This window comes from Triticum urartu, chromosome 3A (genome assembly GCF_056163025.1).
Source record: "Triticum urartu cultivar PI428250 chromosome 3A, HENAU_Tu73, whole genome shotgun sequence".
Taxonomy (NCBI): Eukaryota; Viridiplantae; Streptophyta; class Magnoliopsida; order Poales; family Poaceae; genus Triticum; species Triticum urartu.
Window position 1 is genome coordinate 355,004,928 of NC_141875.1, and position 18,998 is coordinate 355,023,925.

Genomic DNA, 18,998 nt, shown 5'->3' on the forward strand with positions numbered 1-18,998 from the left:
TGGAGGGCGTCGCCCTCAGCGCGGAGCTTCGCCTGGACGTCCAGGAGCGCCCGGTTCAGCGGCCCTGTGCCACCTCCTTGCACCCACCCAACAGGTGCGGCGCTCGTCGCTTCGCCGTCTGGAGCCGCCGAGCTGGCGGTGCTGGCTTCCAGGGGGCGGGGTGCCGAAGTCGCCTTCTCCAGACGATGGCGCGCTGGCGAGCCGACCTGGAGGAGTAGCCTCGCCACGGCCTCGTCTTCGGTTGGCGGCACCGGAGGGTCCGCTGGCTGCTTGCCTTGCACGCCTTCAGACGGAGGCGGAGGCGGCGGCGGAACGTTCGCACCCGGAGTAGAAGACTCGCCGCCTTCCCTCTCCTCGACGAGGTTCTCCCCGCCGGCTTCTCCAGTCTGCCCCGTGAACTCCGGGGGCAGCGGCGCAAAGTTCAGCGGGGTAACAAGCAAGGCCGCCTGGCAGCGTGCGGCTTCCTCAGCCTGCTGCATCGCCGTGGCGGCGGCTTTGGCCTCCGCTAGTTTTTTTCTTAGCGGAGGCCTCCACCTTGTCGGCCTCCGCCTTCTCCAGGCGGAGGGCTTCTTCTTCATTGCGCTTCTCCTGCGCATTCTCCTCCGTCGCCTCCCGGAGGTCGGCAGCGGGGTCTATCCGCCGAGTGGTGGCGGGCGTCTCCGCTGACCCCATGACGGAGGCGGCGGCGACCAGCTCAAGAGAGAGGGGAGCCCTGAAGAAAGAAGGGAGAGCAGAGACTCAGGCAAATCACGAAGAAAGAATAAACTTTGAAGACAGAATACTTACGCAGAAACCAACGGCGGCTTCTTCACTTCCTTACGGAAGCGGATGGCCTTCGCGGCTGCCTCGTCCCGCCGGGTCGCCGCAGCCGAGCCCTTGGGCTTCTTCGGCCGGCTGCCGAACAAGGTCGGCGCAGCCTGGTGCTTCTTCCCGCCGCCTGGAGCACCCGGCGCAACAGAAGAGCCCGCGCCAGGCTGGCCGGCTCCTGGCCGATGGCGAGGGGCGACTTCTCCCTTAGCGTCGTCTTCAGGCCAGTCGGTAAAGGTAGCCGAGGGCCTGAAGTCGCCTGTCGTCCCTCCTCCTCCCTCGGCGTCGTCTTCCAGAGCTGCCGCCCCCTGATCGGGGTCATCGACGTCGCTCTCCGCCCAGTCGGCGACGAACTCACGGGCCGGCCCGAGGTGCCGGCTGGTGGGTGAAGAAGGGGATTCTAACCAAAGCCGACTGATCAGAACAAAACTCGGCAAGAAGAAGACAACCTAAAGAAAGGAAAGAAAGGCGGCTCACCTCGGGCGGGGGGTTGGCGCGGGAATACGGCTCCTTGCCGAATCGCTAGTCCTCCAGGAGCCTGCTGTCCGAGAGGTAGTTCACCATGTGGGCCAACTCTTCGTGAGGCATGTCCTTGGTGCACATCCGACTCGGGTCGCGGCCCCCGCTCATCTGGCATATCATGTGAGGGCGGCCTTGGAGTGGAAGAACTCGGCGCGAGACGAAGGCGGCCACCAGGTCCGGACCAGTCAGACCCTCCGACTGCGTCAGCACTCAGAGTCGCGCGATGGCGCCGGCTCCCGCAGGCGATAGCGACCTGGCCCGGTACGACTAGTTGGGCAGTCTGGCAGCCGGCGGGCCGGCTTCGAAAGCCAGCAGATTGACCCAGTCGCCCCTCGTGGCGACGTTCCTGACATAGAAGTAGGACCTCTGCCACATCTTCACCGACTTCAGCAGCGAGATGGAGGGGAAGTGGTTGTCGGCTCCTGTCCGTCGCACGGCGATGAAGGCGCCGCACTGAGCCGGCACGCCCGCGGCCTAGGTGCTGAGCTTGGAGAAGAAGAACTCCCCCCAGAGCTCGAGGGTTGGGAGGACTCCGAGGAAGCCTTCGCACAAAGCCACGAAGGCGGACAGCAGCACCACTGTGTTGGGGGTGAGGTGGTGCTGCTGGAGGCCATAGAACTCCATGAACGACCGGAAGAAGCTGCTCGCCAGCAGCCCCAGCCCGCGTAGGCAGTGCGAGCGGAAGATGACCCGCTCGCCCTCCTGCGGGGTGGGGGAAATCTCCCCCTCCGGCGCAAGACGCACCTGCACGCGATCTTCACCGGGAAGCCGACGGGTCCGGCGGAGGAACTCGATATGATCTTCGTGGACTTCGGAGCCGTCCCAGGTGCCGGAGCGCACTGAGGGAGGCGCGGCAGCGGAGGAAGAACTCATCGCGAGCTGTCGCCGCAGCGTTCACCGGAGCCTGGGCGTGCGGCGGAGCGAAGAAGAGTAGAGGAAGCAGGAGAGCAAGGAGCTGCGAGGAGGAAGAAAGCAAGGGGTAGTGGGAAGGAGGGGCGTGTGTGCCCCCCTCTTCCCCTACATATAGCCTCGTGGGCTGCGAAGCCGAGGGGGCGGACGTGGGGATTTACTGCGCCCGCAACCCCACGACCCCCACGATCCACGTAAAGTTACTGCACGCAGCAACTTCACGGGAATCCCAACCGTCCACCGGGGCCGCAGCGAATCTACTCGGGCGCCGAGGCACGGTAGTGGCGGGCCCCGCCTACGGGCCTGTCCCGTCGCGCGCGTGGGCTGGCAGAACGGCCTGGCCACGTGCCCTCACACGACAGGCCAAGAACGGGCGGCGGCCTGGAAGCTTAGCTAGCACGCCACTTGAAATCCCGCCGCGATGTTCGAACTACTGAGCAAATCGAAATTGAGTGAGTCCGAGTTGGGCGAGTCCGACTCCTTCTAGTCAGCCCGGCAGAAGTCAATCAAGACCATATGTCGAGCACCCAGAAAGAGAAACTGCTGAGGCTTCTCGGCCAATCGTCCATGGCGCCTCACTAGCTTCGGGGACTACTGTCAGAGTAATGGGCCACGGGTAGGCCAACCCGTGCCCCATAACCGTTCAAGACATCGGGGCAGGCTGCGCCCCTCAAGACCACAGGGCAAAGAGCCGCTTCCTGGGGAGTCTACGGCAAGGCGGCCGACTGCCCGCTCACGGTCGAGTCCCAGGGACGACTCCCAGAGAAGCCGGCTTTGGGGAGTCGGCCGGCGACTCCAACAAACCGTGACCTCATCGAAGGGGATGGGGCAGGGGCGTGGCTACAGTGAAGCCCACTCCCCGCCCCTTACCAAGGGCAGGCATGGCTACAACACGCCGTACTTGGGAAGATCTTCCTGCGGCGTGGCACTGTTGCCCGGCCGGCCCTGACATCAGCACCACTGTACCGGGTCCTGCACCCATGATGGCTTGTCTATACGGCCTGGAGGCAGCGGGGCCCGCCAATCGGCGAGACCTCGGGAGACGGCGGGAGAACCGCCAGTCGGACCCGCTGGGAGTCGGCCCGGGGGAGTCGGCTGAGCCCTCCCCCGGGGCCCACACGCCATTAATCAAGAAGAGATGGGGAGTGGCCACAGTGATCGCACGCCAGGCGGCGGGGCTGTTGCCACGACCCCATGACCAAGCCTGCGTCATCAGGAGCACGGCTACAGTAATCAGCAGCCGGCAAGACCCGCCCGCGGCGGACGCGGCCTGTCGGCTCTGTACCAGACCAGTTGGCGGGCCCCAGCAGTCGGCGGAGAAGTCGGAGGTCAGAGGCACTGACGGCTGGGCCCGCGCCCAGTCGAATTACCATTGTACCCCTGGGGGGTAGGCCTATATAAACCCCCCAGGGCACCCATGCAAAGGATTGGAACCCGGTAGCACTAGACAATACCAGATAGAAGGAGAGAGCTAGCCTTGCCCTCTTCTACCACTCGAAACAGCTCAAGGAGCAACCGTGTAAACACATGACGATAGTGATCATGCGGAGACCCTGCAGAGCAGCAGTAGGGGTGTTATCTCGCCGGAGAGCCCCGAAGCTGGGTAAGATCCGCCGGCGTGCATGTCTTCGCCTCATCCCGTTTCTAGGCACCGGCGACGTTCTACTCACCCCCACCATGATAAGCCATCTGTTGGCATATGTCGCACCAAACCCCCGACACTTCTAGATCCCCTTATGCGTTGTGCCGTAGAATCGTTGTAGGGTCCGCGGCCCTTCCGGATTGAACTCCCACATCTTGAGGGGCCGCCTCTGGCAGGGAAGTGCTCGGCGAATCAGCATCACTTGGATTACACCGGCAAGGGTAACGTCCTTCTCTATCATGCTCTTGACGCATTTATGCAATAGCAGCACCTCAGGGACCGGCCCCCAGTCCGGGCCCTTGTCGGTCCATGATGTAAGCCTCATCGGGGGTCCGGATCTAAAGGCTGGTGCGGCTTCCCACTTGGAGCCACGGGGTTCTATAATATGGAACCATTCTTGTTGCCATATTTTGACGGTGTCCACAAAGACTCCCCTTGGCCAATTGACTTTGGGGAGCTTGCTCACCATGGCGCTACCACAGTCCGCGTGTTGCCCATTGACCACCTTCGGTTTCAATTAAAAATCTTGAACCATAGGCCGAAGTGTGGAGGGACACGGAGGAAGGCTTCACACATGACGATAAATGCCGAGATGTGAAGGAAAGAATTTGGGGCCAGATCGTGAAAATCCAGCATGTAGTAGAACATGAGACCCCTTACAAAGGGATGAAGGGCGATTCCGAGTCCACGGAGGAAGTGGGGGATAAACACCACCCTCTCACCAGGCCCCGGAGTGGGGATGACCTGCGCGGAATCGGGAAGCCTGTGCTTGATTTCCGCGGTCAAATACTGTGCTTCCCACAGCTCCTTGATGTTCTCCTCCGTGACAGAGGAGGTCAGCCACTTGCCTTGAGAACCGGCCATGGTCGGAGGAGTTGTCGGGAAAGGAAGAGCTTGTTGTTTGGGCGATGGAGCTCGGGGACGGAGAGGCAAAGAGAATGATGCGTGGGGTGGAACAGATGGGTTCTATCCACTTATACACTACAAAAGAATACACTTCCGTGATGATACGTGTTTGTCACAGTGGGTCGCTTTTTTTGTCATGCATGTACATCCATGACAAATTTATGACAGAATCAAGATAATCATACCTGTGCTGTCATAGAAGTGTTCCATGACATTACCAAAATTATCATCACAGAAGTGTCCACTTCCATGATGATAAATCGCGCGTCACAGAAGTGCTTTCGTCAAGGGTGACCGACACGTGGCATCCACCGTAACGGAACGTTGTTCAGCTATCGGGTCGGGTTTTGGATCCGATAACCCGTTAACAGCCCCGACCAATGGGGATTCTCCACGTGTAAAATCATCATTGGCTAGAGGAAACACGTGTCGGCTCATCGTTGGGACAGATGTCAACCACTCATTGGACGGAAGGCGCCTATGATACGTCGACACGTGGCATGTCCCAACAGAGGCCCATTCCTGTGAAAAGGCCGGCCCGTTTGACTTGGTCAAAAGCTGGCGGGCCGGCCCATGGAAAGGCTGTTAACGGCCTGTTCTAATATAGCCCATTTATAGCTCGCTAACCCAAGGCCCGTTACACCCTATCCGAATTAGGCCCAGTAGCGTCATCTAGGCCATCCAATATGATTCCAACCCGTCTTCACCTGGCCCATATATGGCCCATGATGTCTTTCGGCCCATATGAGGCCCTATGTAACTCTTGGCCTACTAACGGCCCGTGGAGAAACTGGGCCGTAATGAATAGTGTATCACTTTACACCCATTAACGGCCCGTGGTGAAACTGGTCCGTAATGAACAGTGTATCACTTTATACCCATTAATGATTCGTTATTCCATTCGGCCGTTTCCAGCCCATGTTATCTTTCGGCCTTCTCAGAGCCCATTTATTCTTGGGCTCATTTCCAGCATTCGTTTACTTACGGCACGTTACTGTCATTTTCTGCTTGTGGGCCAAATTCAGCTCGTGGTTATAGTCGGCCCGTTTGTGGTCCGTTAATACGTTGGGCTGATTTCATAGCGTCATCAAATATAGCCTATTAACGATGGCCCGTTATGGTCGGCCCATGAACGGACGATTCCAACTCTAGCCCGTTTACGGCCATAATGCAGTCTGTTTGGCCCATGTTTGGCCAATCGATTATACGGCCCGTATAAGGCCCATTGATAATACGGCCCGCAGAAGGCCCATTGTTTCTACGGCCCATAGAAGGCCCACTGTTTCTATGGCCAGTAGGAGGCCCAGTGTCACTACAGTAAATATTAGCCCATGGTTATTGTGGCCTAGTTTTAGAAAATAGGTTATTGCAGCCACTAGCTAACAGCGGAAAAAGAACTGCAATGACTACAAGCAAACAAATAAACAAGACAACAAGGAAATAAATAAGCAAGCAACTAATGCTAGGCTATCACGGCTATTACACATATTACATCCACTGGGCATCAAAGTTCGCCACCAGTGCAAATATAGGGAACAAAGCAGCATATCATATACAATGGTTGTCAAAGTTGGCGACCAGCGCAAATAAACGCCGCAGCAAAACAAATCCAGAACTGAAACCACTTCAGAAGATCTCAAGAAACAATATCCTGGGTACCCATAATGCTGGCAAGATGCTTAGCAAGCTTATTAACTTTCTCTTGTTTGGCGCTTAAATCCTCCAGCGCTTGCTGTTGCACCAGAAAATATGCATCTGAATTCTGCAGGGACTTCCTTAGTCCTTCAGCTTCCTGTCGCAGCACATCTGATCGATGTCTTTCAACTTGAAGTTGAGACTCAAGAAGACGAACTGATTCAGGCAGTGAGTTCGAAGAGCTTGTGCCAGCAGTAGTGGCCAGTAACTCGAACACTACATCAAGACAGGACTTTTGGGTTCCCTCACTGTCGTCAAGATAGTTTTTATCAGCTTTCTTGGAGACCAACAAGGATGTCTCACTATCTTGAACCGTATCTGCATTACTTCCTTTACCATTGGATAACGCGGTACTGTTCTCCAATATTTTGTCCGCATTCTAAAAGAGAAACAAGCAAACACATCACATGTTTACCATGTTGTATATGAAACTCATTTTGGTAAATGAGTTCAGTAGTAAAGTGGACAGGATAAGAGCATGAAACAAACATATATCTATGTACCATGGTCACTTTATGGTCTATACCATTCTAGTTTTTGTTGCCAAATCAAGATAGAGACACAGTTCAAATAACATTTGTTCAAGACAAAGCAGAATAGATAGAATATAAGCGTGGGTAACTATAGAGCAATAACAACACTTGTAATGTGCATGACATGAGAACATAACTGTTTATTCAATTGAAACTGAAATCAACATAGAGCAGGTTACAACAGCAAACCAGTTAAAGAAACAGGTTTAAAACATACCTGTTGCGCCATTGGAGTTTCAATTCCATCCTTCAAATTTGAAAATAGTTGGTATGAGTAGATACAGTCATGCAAGAGCAAAGGAGTATGAACCATCGCTACAGAACCTGACCTGAGAACAAATCTTCTTCTCCTTTAAGCGTTGAGTTGGGATTCGGAGTGGTGGTCCTCGTGCTTTGGGCACTGCAGTTCCCTTACTAACTGCTCATGTTTGGGTGCTCTGTGGTGGAGATGGTGTTGTGTCAACTGGAACTGGGTTACTATCTACCGGGGTTTGGGTTAGAAGGGGTGTAGCTGGTTCTCTGTCCAACTGGGTAGGGGTACAATCTGCGAGAGTCTGGGTTATGTGTGGTGGATCTGGTCCTTGGGCAAGTACGATCGTGGTTCTATCTGCATCAACTGGTAGCACTATCTTTTCTGAAGACCGTGTTGTTACTCCCTTAGATACTGCCATCACGCTCTCCAATTCAAATGGCTGATAAACAAGAAAAGTAATTGAAAGTATAGACATTGTATGATAGATAGGTGCAATGGATAGTGGGGAATAAAAGAGGGCATGAAATAATTCATATTTATGGTGTCTAACCAAACAGGATAGCATGACACAATTTCATATATATGATGGCTAACTAAACAGGATAGCATGACACAATTGCACATTATGATGGCTAACTAAAAAAGATGGAAAGACATAGTTCAAAATATGAGACTATGTAAATAGGATGACATGACATAACTATATAATGTGTTTATTAAATAGGTTGGCATGCCATAATTCACATACATTCACGGATAGAATGCCATAATTCAAAATATGATGACTATAAACACTAAACAGGATGAGATGATATAACTATATCATGTCTTTATTAAATGGGTTGCCATTCCATAATTCAGATAGATGATGTGTATGTACTATGTAATCATGATGGCATGATATAATTCAAATATATGATTTATATAGTAAGCAAGTAAGCAGATGGCAATCCATATATGATGTAAAAACTAAGCAATGCAAGACAACATGCATGACATGGGTAATTTAACCCTGCCAAGTTTGAGCATAGACCTCAGGGGGGAAATAGGACTGGTCATCAGTCTCTGAATCCTCCTCTGAGGAGCTCTCTGTAACCAGCAAGATGTCTGCTTCAGCAGGTAGCATTGTCTGCCGTGAATACCTTGTTTTCACTCCAGATACTTCCATTACCGCTTCAAATGGCTGATGCACAGGAAGAGTAGTTGAATATACAAACGTTGTCGCCAAATGGAACACGTAATACAAAAAATGATAGCACGATATAATTCACATACATGATGATTGGCTAAACAACATGTCATTGCATAATTCACATATATAATGCCTTTGCAACAAGATAGCATTGTATAATTCACATATATAATGTCTTGCAACAAGATGGCAATGCATAATTCACATATATGGTAATTAGACACTAAACATGTGGCATTCACACAAAGCATGTCTAAACTAATCAAATGACATAGCAATGCGAGACACCATACGCATGAAGTGAGCAACATAACCCCGCCAAGTTAGAGCATACACCTCGGGGGGGATCAGACTGGTCATCTATCTCCGAATCCTCCTCTGAGGAGCTATCTGTAACCAGTGAGATATGCGCTTCGTCAGATAGCATAGTCTGCTCTGAAGACCTTGTTTTCACTCCAGAATTTGCCATCACCGTGTCAAATGGTTGATGCACATGAAGAGCAGTTGAATGTAATAACATTGTTGACAAATGTAATACGTAACGAAAAAAAGGATGGCCTGATATAATTTACATATAAGATGACTGGCTAAGCAGGATGGCATTGCAAAATTCACATATATGATGCCTGGCTAAACAAGATGGCGTTGCATAATTCACATAAACGATGAATAAACTAAACAGATGGCATTCGCACAAAGGATGTCTAAACTAAGCAGATGACATATTTGATGTATAAAGTAAGCAATGCAAGACACCATATGCATGATATAACCAACATCAGCATGCCAAGTTAGAGCGAAGACCTCACGGGTTAAATAGGAGTTGTCTTCTCCTTCTGAATCCGCCTCAGAACAGATATCTTCCTCTTGATTAAACTCCAAAATGCGTGGAGGGGGCTGCCTTTGCGCCTACCATGGAGCGACGTCTGCATGAAATTTTATTGCCACACAAGGCTCGTCTCTTTTTCTCTACATGTTCAGTTCCATTGTTTACAATAACTGTCATGCATAGGAATAAAACATAGTGAGATTATGTAAGGAGTGCATGCAGAAATCCAGAGTGATGGTAGCAACCTGTGGATAGACCCAAAACCAATAATAGCAGGCAGATAATGGCTTCAGTTAAAAAATACAGATAATGGCTTCTTTACTGTTTGTTTCCCACCCAACATGAAACTCATAGTAGACACCGGAGATTAACCAGATAGTAGATATATACTATTGATAGCGGCCCCGATATGTACCCCACAACCATTTAAAAACTCAAGTTTGACCATTAGTCTGGAGCTGACTCAGAGTCTAATCGGTGAACAGGACGATAAAGTAGCATGTAATATTAAGCGATGCATAACGTAAGCAGACACGAAAGAGTGCGACCTCTCTTGCGGACCCGTGTAGTCCTCGAGGTCATCTGCTCGGTTGATGATGGTAGTGCAGTTTTCATGGCTGCCAGCGGTGGGGAAGAAGATCTGAGGCAGCGAAAGACAGTCTGGAGGCCGGATCCCTGTTGTGCTGGACCCTTCTATCATTGGAGCAGCTGAGCTGGGGTGGACGACGGCGCAGCAGGAGCGGGACAAACCACGCAAGGTTTTCTTTGACAACTATCTGTAAGAGAAGTAATTCTGTAAGGGCTCGTTTGAATTGGAGGATTACAACAATGCAGGGATAGGAAATAGACAGGAACAGGATAGGAATGCACGTGCAAAACAGAGAATTTAAATACACAGGATTTCTGCCAATCTGGGTGTTTGATTCACAACAATTGGAAGATCACAGGATGCAAAGAAGCATGGTGAGATTAAGTCAAACCACAATAAAATGTACGGTTATAATGCTGTTATGCTACTATCTCTTAGTCTTGTGCTTCATGAATAGGAATTTGAAAAAGAGGACAAGTGAAAATTAAAATTCCTATGTTTTTTCTTTCAAGGAGACACTAAAGGAACAAATCCGTGTGCTCAGTGGACAATATATATAACATGTAGAGTAAAAAAGAGATGCAACAAGTGTACAACCTCTTCGGCGAAGCCATGTCGATCTCAGCGTGATTGGGTTGGTCGATCTATCTCATGCTCCGGCTGACTTGGCTGTCGGAGGACGGGAAGAAGATCTTAGGCGTCTGGAGATGGAGCCCGAGGTACTGCTCCGCTGTGATGGAGGGTTTCGTCGTTGGAGCTGCTCCGGTGAGTTGTACGACGCCGAGGCTGAAGCAGGACAAGAGAGACAACGAACAACGTTAACCTGAGTGGAATTCTAATAGCATCTCCAATACATGACGTAAAATACATAAGCACAAAGTGCTAGATGTAAAATACATCAGCCGCTCATCTCTGAACTTAACTGTCAAAACTGAATTTAACTGTCGAAACTGAACTTAACTGTCGAAACTGAACTTAACTGTCGAAACTGAATTTTGTTATCGAAACTGAATTTTGCTGTCGAAACTGGACGCACTAGCAAGGTGAGGCTACACGTCGTTCGACTGACTTTTTCATCTCTGGTCAGTCGATTTTGCAGCCGTTGGCTACGAAATCAAGGGCCTGCAGTTCATCTTCAACCTCCACCCCCCTGAGCCGCCAGCCACCACCGGCCAAACAGCAGCCCCCCACCGCCCACGGCCGGCGGTGCGCCGCCCCGAAAACACTCCCCATCGCCGGTCCGCCACCGCCCCGGCCATCCCTCTAGCCCCCCCCCCCTGTGCCGAGCTTTTTCTCCGGCGATCCCCACGCCACCGCCCCGCCAACGCCCCGCCACCTTCGGCGACCAGCTCCCCCAACCTGAACCCTAAGATAGATAGTGGGGTAACTCTCCGGCGAGCCCCCCTCCCCGATGCGGCTGGTTCTTCCTTCACCTCGGCGGCATCGGAGTGAAGTGTAGCTAAATCGGAGCAACATCGCAAGCAAGAGCAAGAGCGAGAGCAACAGCGCGAGCAAGAGCAATAGCAAGAGCAGACCAGGCAGGGGACCGAGAGCAAGAGCAGAGCAGCAGCGCGAGCGAGAGCTAAAGCAGCAGCAGGTCCTACTAATGTGGACGTCGCCGCCGAGGGAGCGACGCCGTAGAGGAAGTGGCCGGCGACGCCGCCGTGGATGGAGCCGCGCCGTGTCGGCTCGGGACCGAGCACCGGCAGCACCATGAGGTCGAATCAAGAAGAAAATGCGGCGATTAGTGTACAACCTCTTTGGTGGCACCGATTAGGCCGCAACTTCATGCGAGGAAACGGTGATGATGATGCTCTTCCGTGGTGCGGGTGAAGATGGCGGTGTGGGAATGGAGGTGGTGCGAAAGACGAGGGGAACATCGGGGCAGCTCCTTGGAGGTGGAGGAGGGGTGGCTGAACCGGCAGGACGATGAGATCGACGATGGATCTTCATCCGGTATGGTGGATGAGGGACGTCGAGGTGTTGCTGTGGACGACGTCATCGGGGAAGAGGCTCCGGCTGGGTGGCGGACGGAGCAGGGTGTGGGGTTCCGTCGCGGGTTTTCGCGGCCTCGGTGTACGAATGGGTGGGCGGATGGTACGGCAGTGGGGAACCATGGCTTAGAGACGCACTTGTCCGAAATGTGGGGTAAGTTACGGAAGTACCCCCACCGATTTGAGGCAGTTCTTTCGGTTCAGGGGTACCACGGGCATTTCGCGTGTCTTGATTTGACAGGAGGTGGGAGTTTTCGCGCGTGTTGTAATTTCGGAATAGCAAGGTGCGGGTTGAGATGGAGGGAGTTGTCGGAGCACAACGAGACAAAGATATATCTTAAATACTTCGGGCTAACAAGGCGCGGGTTGAAATTTCCGGACAACCCTAATGTGTATTGTACCAAATCAAAGCGCCCTACAAATGTCATTCAAAACTTTGAATTCATGTTATGTTCAATTAAAATATTTCGCTACGTGTATAATGCATGCAACCTACTACTCAAATGAACGTTTTAGTGCATTCCAAACTTATATACTACCGCTTCAATATGAACTAAATTTGAATTCGTTTCTCTATTTGAATAAGATCTACAGTAATGATTGTTGTGAAGTCAAAGAATTTGAATTCATTTCTCTGTTTTAATAAGATCTACAAATCATCATTATTGTCAAGTTAAACCATCGTTTGTGTATTATCTTCACAGCACACCACATGATTAGTCTCGAGCTACATATGAACTATGTGTACTATATGAGCTCAAACTAGATTTTTTGAATCCACTTTATTTTGATTTCAAATCACATTACATTTCTAGCTCTAGCTAGATCTTCATAATCTAAACCATGTATCATATGTATAATGTGTTTATCACATTATGTATGGTGCCCCGCCCCCTACGCCTACAAGTATTTAGATGTGAGTTGCAAACACCACACATTACCACAAATTCAAATAAAATGTGAGAATGTTCGATATATAGTATTGTTTAGATTGTTCGATATTTAGTTGTAAGCTGCAAACGCCACACATTATCACAAATTCAAATAAAATGTGAGATTGTTTGATGTATAGTATGGTTTAGATTGTTCGGCATTTAGCTATGAGTTGCAAACACCATGCATTATCACATTATGGTATAACATGTGCACAGCACGTGTATCACCGCTATATTCATGCATGCAATGTTTAAAACACTATGATCTCCTATTCAAATATATGAATCTGCTTCCATATCAAGTTATGATCTTTGTTAGTCTCTTACACCCACACAATCCTCTAACCTTTGTAGCTACCACTAACTTTCTCTCGTGCATGCACACGCCCTCCTCGCCCTCCCCCTCCCTCGGCATTCTATCCACCGGGCAGATTCATTTTTTTTCTTTAGGTCGTTCTCCCAGAGTCTCCACAACTCCTTTCCGACACACACCGATCGATAAACCTCTCCAGCGATGCCTGCCTACAACATACAAACACACCTTCAATCTCCTCCTTTATGTGTCCTTGCCTCGTGTCTCTCATACGGTCAGACACACATGTAAACTCTCGCCCCTCTTTTCATCGCTCTCACAACCGCACACTCCTCCCCCTATCTAGCTAGTAGTTAGGCCTCTCGCACCACCTCCTAGCTCCATTATCTCTGTCTATCCGTCTCGCTGGGCCTTATTAGCCTCTAACAAATGGATGTACACTGACCGATCTCTCGCTATACATATAGCTAGCTAGGTCCTTATAACTCGTTTTTACCCACACGTCAATCGATCTACCTCATTAGTTGTGTCTCTCCCTTCCTCTGACAAACTACAATTGATCTACCGATCTAGTTAGCTTTGCTTACCAAGCACATGGTTCCCCTTCATCATCCATGGATGCGTCCCGACAGATCTATCACGCACAGGCACACACAGAAACACATCCCCACTCTTATTGATAACATTACAGTTCCACCCTCAGTTTGTCTAGTAGGCCTCTCCCACCATCTTCGAGAAGCAACTCCATCACCCATCCAGCACTCAACCCCTCTCCCTCCCTCTCTCTCTCTCCTCTATCTCTCTCCCATCATATTTCCCGTCCTTCAGTTATGTATGGATGTCGAACGATCTCCCTCAAGACATAGCTGGGTCTCTCCTTCTCAACACATATACGAGTCGTTCTACCTCTATAGTTAGGCCTATGCCTACCCCTCCCACCACCCCCTCCCCCCCACACACACCGATACATCGAGCGCTCTAGTCATGTCTCCCTGCCACACACAAACTTGACGTGTGCCCTCTAACGTTCCGGTAGGCCAGTCGCCCTATATCTTTGACTTGTACACACACACAATTTCGATGGCTCTCTTCATCGATCTCGCACCCACCCACTTGATCCTCTCTTCGACTCTATCGACAACTATGACCCCTCCCTCTCGTCTCATGGATTGCCCGACCCTCTATGTATGATATGGATAGGCCTCCATTTCACACACATTGCATGCAAAATTTTGTTTGAGATGTCATCGACACATATTCCCACAAATAATTCACGAAATCAACCCCCCACCCCACCCCTACCCGAAAAAAATCACTCATGAACGCAGTTTGTATCTCTCACACACACCCACGTAGGTGGGGAACGTGCATGAAGAGAAGAGGTGCATGCACGGCGCACGTACTCCTGTCTCTTTCCCAAACACACCCGCGCGGGTACACAGTGGAGCTCATTTCTGTACGTGGTAATTTGGCACGTGTACTGGTTGTCCACTTGGTGGAGGTAGGATCGTCTACCACGGGTGAACAAACAAATTGTGACTTGACATGTTATGTTAAAAAAAAGAGGCAAACCATGTGGGGCCTACCTTAGAGGCAAGGCTCTATACACTGGAGTACTTTTGATGTGTCCCGTCAACTCACAGAATGAGGAGAAGCTTGCTTAGTACGCCGTCTCCCCCGCCCACGGGCGTGGTGGCTCGCAGGATGAGGTGAAGCTTGCTTACTACGCCTTACGCCCGCTCCCTCTCCCATGCGCGCAGTGGCTCACAGGACGAGGAGAAAATTTTACTACTCCCTCCGTTTACTCCTCGTCCCTACTACCTTGGTTATAGAGATTATATCATATTGTTTGGAATATATATGTCCTGTAGTAGATTTCAATATGAACTACTAGTACATACTCCAAACACTGATGTATATAGACGTATTTTAGACTGTAGATTCACTCATTTTGCTCCGTATGTAGCACTCTCCCTCGCCCCTCGACCCTCGCCCACGTGGTGGACGTGCAGCAATTCATTCGGTCTCATATAGCCAGAACGATATATACTGCACTACCATTATTGCTCGACTTCCCGAAGAGGCGAAGAGCCAATCAGAAGGTCAATATTTTGGAGATGCCAAGCGCAAGGTTATAGGAGAACGAGTAGTAGGCGCCACATCATTTATAAATAAAGTTTTTTTTCTTCAGTGGCACGTACGCAATATGATAGGTTCATATGGAGAGAAAAGGAGTACATAGTCAGGACGGGCCATCCTACACGGTTGCTTGCTGGGGTTGCTCTCTTCACACTCTCTCGCACAAAACGACTGTGGCCACATCTCTAACATCCCGGTGGATCACGTCCTCTTGGGGAAGGAGTGGATGCGTAGTGTAGATGCGGTGGTCGTCTCCGACGGCGAAAACCCACTGTCGGCACGTCCCGATCAGGGGTCCCCGCCATTCTCTCTCACAAAGCCGGTGAGGTTGCCTTTGTCCCTTGCTCACTGTCACGACGTGGGCAGTTGCCGCCTCCCGCCGCCCTCCTCAAGGTTGAGCTACGTCCCTCAGGTACAACTCCCTTTACAGTCGGCTTGCACCACTGCTCCATCTGCCCACATCACTCCCTGTGGATATTTCTCTACTTCTTTGCCCAGCACATACCTCTACTGGCCTCTATGTACTGTATTTGTGATGAGTTTATGTCTCATCAACTAGTCCCAGTAATCTTATTCTAATCATGCTTGTTCAATTTCTTTGCCACAGGGATGCTCATCTTGATTTTGGTGAAACTGCACAAAATGATCCGATGGTCAAAAGGTTGCAAACTTCATTTATTAGGAAGCTCAAACGTTGCCAGCAAATTGAAGCCTAGTCAGGGTTCACGGTTCAAGGGCTAGGGACTGCATGGATCGTTTTTTTCTTTAGCTGCCTCTGTTCCAAAATAAGTGTCAACTTTAGTAGTAGTACAACTTTGTACTAAAGTTTGCACAAAGTTGAGAAACTTATTTTGGAATGGAGGGACTACATATTTGCTATGATCTATCAATCATTGAGATGCAATAGCATGCATGTTAGTCTCCTTTGTATTTGATGAAATGTTGCAACAGGCAACCTTGGACGCAAGATACATGTAACAGAAGCTGGAAGCTTCATAGCATTGTACAAATTTATCTCGCTGATAAATTACAGTACGTACTATACTAGTACTTCCTCCGTTCCTAAATATAAGTCTTTGTAGAGATTTCACCATGAACCACATGCGGATGTATATAGATGCATTTTAAGTGTAGATTCATTCATTTTGTTCCGTATGTAGTGGAATCTCTACAAAGACTTATATCTACTAGTAATAGCTAGCCCCCACTACTAGGAATTCTCTATCCTCTCCTTGAGCCACGCCATCAAAATTGATGTAGCTGTTAGATGAAGTAAATCAGTCCATAATAGCCGTCTGATCTTGACGTTGAGAGGCTCCGCACTAAGCCACATGCAAGCATGCAGAAATACCGTGCCACATGCATGTGAGTGGGTTTTAAATCAAATCAACACGTCTGCATGCAAGCATGCACCTGTAGCATGCATGTAAGTGAGCTTTTATGTTGCATTAACATGTCAAAAAGTAAAATATAATCCCATTATGCAGTAGGAGTTCAGGAGTTGGCTGATCTTTTTTCCTTACGTGGGATGATCTAAATGATGATGGGAGTTTATTTAGTTTGGCTACCACATTTTTCATGCGGTTATAGAGTTTTTTTTGTTCCATGAAATCGATAATTTTGCGCAGAGAGATATACCGATGTTCCGCGCCAACGCGCGGGGACTCATATAGTAATATTTAGGAACGGAGGGAGTACTATGTAAAGAGTTAGGTGTCGCACGGTGATAGTAGTGTGAGGTGGGCCATGTAATCACTGAGCCTGCGTGTTTTCACTACTCTTGCACGCCTCCGCTGTAAGAATGGAGAAAATTGTAATCTAGTAGTAGTAGTATACCTCCTTTCGCCGAAAGCGTGGGACATCCAGCAGTCCTACTGTTGGAAATATGCCCTAGAGGCAATAATAAAAGCATTATTATTATATTTCTTTGTTCATGATAATTGTCTTTATTCATGCTATAACCGTATTATCCGGAAATCGTAATACACGTGTGAATACATAGACCATAATATGTCCCTGGTAAGCCTCTAGTTGACTAGCTCGTTGATCAACAGATAGTCATGATTTCCTGGCTATGGACATTGGATGTCATTGATAACGGGATCACATCATTAGGAGAATGATGTGATGGACAAGACCCAAACCTAAGCATAGCACAAAGATCGTGTAGTTCGTTTGCTAGAGCTTTTCCAATGTCAAGTATCTTTTCCTTTGACCATGAGATCGTGTAACTCCCGGATACCGTAGGAGTGCTTTGGGTGCATCAAACGTCACAACGTAACTGGGTGACTATAAAGGTGCATTACAGGTATCTCCGAAAGTGTCTGTTGGGTTGACACGGATCGAGACTGGGATTTGTCACTCTGGATAACGGAGAGGTATCACTGGGCCCACTCGGTAATGCATCATCATTATGAGCTCAAGGTAACCAAGTGGTTGATCACGGGATCATGCATTACGGTACGAGTAAAGTGACTTGCCGGTAACGAGATTGAACAAGATATTGGGATACCGACGATCGAGTCTCGGGCAAGTAACATACCGATTGACAAAGGGAATTGTATACGGGGTTGATTAATCCTCGACATCGTGGTTCATCCGATGAGATCATCATGGAGCATGTGGGAGCCATCATGGGTATCCAGATCCCGCTGTTGGTTATTGATCGGAGAGTCGTCTCGGTCATGTCTGCTTGTCTCCCGAACCCGTAGGGTCTACACACTTAAGGTTCGGTGACGCTAGGGTTGTGAAGATATGTATATGCAGTAATCCGAATGTTGTTCGGAGTCCCGGATGAGATCCCGGACGTCACGAGGAGTTCCGGAATGGTCCGGAGGTAAAGAATTATATATAGGAAGTGCTGTTTCGGCCATCGGGACAAGTTTCGGGGTTATCGGTATTGTACCGGGACCACCGGAGGGGTCCCGGGGGCCCACCGGGTGGGGCCACCTGTCCCGGGGGGCCACATGGGCTGTAGGGGGTGCGCCTTGGCCTTCATGGGCCAAGGGCACCAGCCCTACTAGGCCCATGCGCCTAGGGTTTCCACCACGGAGGAATCCAAGTGGTGGAAGGCACCCCGAGGTGCCTTGGGGGGGAGGGAAACCTCCCCTTGGCAGCCGCACCTAGGAGATTGGATCTCCTAGGCTGCGCACCACCCCCCCTTGGCCCTCCTATATATAGTGGGGGAGAGGAGGGATTTCATACCTCAGCCTTTGGTGCTTCCTCTCTCCCCGTTATGTCTCTCTCTCGCAGTATAGGCGAAGCCCTGCTACTGTGACGCCCTGCATCCACCACCACGCCATCGTGCTGCTGGATCTTCATCAACCTCTCTTCCCCCCTTGCTGGATCAAGAAAGGAGGAGACGTCATCCGTTCCGTACGTGTGTTGAACGCGGAGGCACCGTCCGTTCGGTGCTTGATCATCGGTGATTTGAATCACGTCGTGTTCGACTACATCATCCCCGTTCTTTGAACGCTTCTGCTCGCGATCTACAAGGTACGTAGATGCATCTGATCACTCGTTGCTAGATTAACTCCTAGATGGATCTTGGTGAAACCGTAGGAAAATTTTTGTTTTCTGCAACGTTCTCCAACAGTGGCATCATGAGCTAGGTCTATGCGTAGTTCTCTTGCACGAGTAGAACACAAAGTCGTTTTGGGCGCTGATTTTGTTCAATATGCTTGCCGTTACTAGTCTTATCTTGATTCGGCGGCATCGTGGGATGAAGCGGCCCGGACCGA